A 4217-nucleotide genomic window follows, 5' to 3' on the forward strand; every position below is an offset into this window, starting at 1 on the left:
ATGTGGCAGAATATCACCTTCGTATCTGCTGGAACCCTTGTAAATACTATTTATCAATCATAATTGAGTGCTTTCAGTTTCTGCAATGTCGTCTTTGTGTGATAAAACAAATTTGGGCATATGCTTTAGGGTTCTTAAAGAAAGTTCTCACACAATTTGATAATTTATGGAGGGGGCAATAAAGGGCTATTGGGGGGCAATAGACGTCTATTGCACCCAAATAGACGTACGTCTATTACCCCCAAATAGACGTCTATTGCACCCAAATAGACGTCTATTGGGGGGCAATACATGTTTTGAATTGATGTAATATCTTTTTTTTTTCCTTAAACAAAGTTTTATTTGTCTAATTTTACGGAGATTAGTTCTCATTCCGGTGATTGAAATCTATTGGAGGGCAATAGACGTCTATTGGGGGGCAATACAAGTTTATTCAGGAGGCAATAAACCTCTCCGACCCCATATAAGATCTACAACAACCTCTTTGGAGACTTATGACGAGGTTTCATAAAGTTCTATTGCCCCCCAATAGACGTCTATTGGGGGGCAATAGACTTCTTTTGGGGTCAAAAACCTTTCTGGCGACCTATAAGATCTCCAACGACCTCTTTGAGAACCTCCGGTGAGGTTTCCAGAGAAGTCTGGTGGGCGGCAGCCGGTGATCGGATTCCGGCGACCGGTGACGGGGCTCCAGCAAAGTCTCATATGGTTTCTCTCACCAAAAAAAAAAAAAAAAAACTTAATAGGGTATTTGGGAAGACTTCCTTAGAGTGTTTTGGGTAAGGAGAAATTAAAAAACACTTAACGGGGTAAGTGGGAAAAAAAATCCCTAAAAATGGGGTAAATGGACAAAATCCCTTCAAAAAAATTGAAATTATTTCATTTGCATGTATAATTATATTAGTGCTAATATTACTTGGTCTAGTGATATTAGTGCTTAATTTGTAAGTGGAAGATTCTGAGTTTGACTTGTAGACTAATTATTATACATAATCGGTTGTAATATTATCGGTTCTTTATTAATATTTCTTTAAAAAAAAAATTAAGTTCTTTTATTAACATCTTTCTTCTAAAGGGTACATAGGTAACTGACAATGAATATCTTTCGAATAAGTAATACTTGTGTTTTTGTAAAAGTTGAGTTGAATCCAATATCACAAGAGATTGGTGAACTGCGTTTTGCTTCTTCTTTTTTTGCTCTAAGTAAAGTTATAGATTTTTTATTTTATTTTTTTTTATCGGGAAGTTAGGTTAGTAACTCACACACTCATGCAGTGGTAAAGTTAGGTTAGTAAAGTTACAGATTTTAAACGCATTTGTAATCATATATATATATCAATGTTGTTACAGTAATACACTAATTGTTTTACCAAATAAGTAAATTTCATTGGATTATGATTTTGATTAATTACAATTCATTGAACATTAATAGTATATATAATATCTTACTGCAAATGTAGTTTTCATGGAATATGACTTTGGTAAATAATTACAAATTTACAATATACATATATAGAATCTAGCATGAAACTTATTAGGTAAGATTTGTTGGTCCAAATAATATAGACAATGCAAGTATAGTATGGCGACTCATAGGTGTTCAAGCCAATGCTATAAATAGGGACCTAGAGCTACATCCCCACAACATTATCATTCTTCACATATGTCATGTAGCTAGTATACAACATTATCGTCTGCTCTTTCTCTTTTCTTGAATTCTTTTTTCTTGCATTTCTAGGGCATCCTAGCTCCTAGTTGATCAAATTTCATATTGGCCGGGTTGACCTAGCAGAGAATTTCTAAAGTATTTCAGTGCTCGTGTAACTTGTTTATGGTACAATAGAAACTATATAGGGGGTCGAATATTAGCTTGTCCTTACAATATTCTTCATGTTTCTTTTTATTTTCCTCCAAGATATCATTCAATCTAGATAGCCTATAGAGATATGGAGGAAGGTCACATCACCTTTGAGTTCTCAAGTGACAAACGCAGATATGTATACATTTTGCTTCCCATCATGAATGAGTTAAGAGTCGCATATCGAATCAATGATTTACCAAAGTTGTAAGTCTCTTTTTATAAATTAGTACTATTAATATATGTAATCTGTCTATAGATGGGAGGTTTGGTCATGGACTTTCCTTGTGAATTTTATCGTGAATACTCCTTCCTTACCCTTGGGAACGTTTCTCTCTCTCTCTCTCTCATTTATTACTTTGATTCTTGATGATGATGATATATGACTAATATGGATACTTTTTATTTGTTTGGCGCATACACAGATTGTTGCCAGCAAACTGTCCAGTGCTTTCCCTCAGCAGCAACTTGTTCCTGCAGTTGCCTCAAGAAAAGTACGTGAAGAACTAGCTTGGTCAGTAGTACTCTGGACCTGAGATTCCTCCCTTGGACCACTTCATCCTCCCGAAGAAGTGGATGACGACGTAGCCCTAGGTAATTGAGTCTCGGCCCTCATAATTGTCCGGGGCCCTAGCACTAGAGGTGCCCTAGGCCCAAGAGTACCAAAGGCAAACATATTTTGTCGGTGGCTGAGAAAGTTATGACCACCGGTATTCAACAATCCAGGAAAACTGGCACTGTTTGCGGTGCCTAAATTCATAAAATTGTAACTATTTGATGCTCCCATAAAATTGGTACAATTACTGTTCAGGTTGCTAGTTTGCTGAATCCAAATGACAGTCCTCGATCATTCTGTAACTTTCTCAATAAGGCATAAAAATTAAGATATATATTTTTTTCGTGGTACTTCATACCTTCTTTTTTCTTTTCACCATGCATGTATTTTGGTCCAAAAATACTGTATTTGGAATCTGCTCATCAATGAATGCTACAGGTACAGCAATAAAAGAATTCAATTTTATCCAAGCTAAAATCAAACTATTAACTATGCATATCCTGATTCCTTGAAAGATATCAGTTTGATGCAAAACCAAATCAAAGTTCCCGACAAGGATACCATCTGGTACGGCAAGGATCTGAACCAAATTCCATTTTTATCCCATTAACGGAATCTGAATCAAATTAAGATAATCTGCATATATTATCGTTCTTATTGATACTATCATATATCTTCCAATTTATTAAATCTCCCTAAAGAAGAGGTCATCAATTTCGGTCAAATCTGTTGGAAATTGGGAATATATAGAATAGTCTTCAGAGGCGGAAACTAGGATTGGTCATGAGCTTGTACGCCAAGCACAAATTCCAGCCACGTTGATCATGTGAGAGCTGTGGGGATGAAGAGCTGTGATGAGAAGAAGAAGAGAACGGCTTTGAATTATGATATAATAAAAAATAAAAATAGAAAGGACAGGTGTTTTGGTTTGGGAGGAGTTAATTGAACGAGATTGCTCCTTCAAATCCCTTTGCCACTAATTGGGTTGAGAGCGGGAGGTAACTGAGATTGCTCCTTAAAATTATACGTTATCACGCCCTTACCACTAGTTGAATTGGTCGACTATTCCGATGAGCCCAAGTTGTGTGAAATCCAAAATTAAACTTTCTTTCTTTGCAGGCCCAATATATGAACCCTTTTTTTTTTTTTTTTTTTTTTTTTGGAGAAAACCCAATATATGAACCGTTTCGAGGCTGTGATGAAAATCCTCGAATTTTGCAGAGAAATGTGTATTTGTGTATGTCACTCTGTCCGTCTGTCGATTTCAGTTAAGAACCGTAATTCTAAAAAAAAAAAAAAAACGAAACAGCAACAATAGTTACACTCTAATCTACCATTTCATATGGAGGCTGAGGCTGCTAGGGCAGGTATCCTTCTTGCTATTCACCAAGATTACGCTGCTTTTGATTTAGAGTGTGACAGCTCTATTGTGGTGAATGCCTTGAAACATGGGATGGAAGATAGATCTGATACAGGGCGGATTATTGAAGATTGTAAGTCTTATTTGACGTCGTTACACTCTGTTCAGATTAGGCATATCTTCCGGGAAGCAAATGGTGTAGCCAATAGGCTTGGTCACCTTGCTAGTATGGATTATCTTGACGATGTATGGTTAGATGAGTCTCCTGCGATTATCCAGGATGTACTCTACGAAGATTCTTGTACTATTGCTAGAGGTCAAGGTTATATGTCCCCCTCTATGCATAATTTAATTATTAATTAAATAAGTCAGGCATGGGGATGAGCCTCCCAGTTTGGCTGGGTTCCAAACCCCTTCAAAAAAAAAAAAAAAACACAATAAAA

The sequence above is a fragment of the Rosa rugosa genome, chromosome 6, assembly GCF_958449725.1.
Source record: "Rosa rugosa chromosome 6, drRosRugo1.1, whole genome shotgun sequence".
NCBI classification, from domain to species: Eukaryota; Viridiplantae; Streptophyta; class Magnoliopsida; order Rosales; family Rosaceae; genus Rosa; species Rosa rugosa.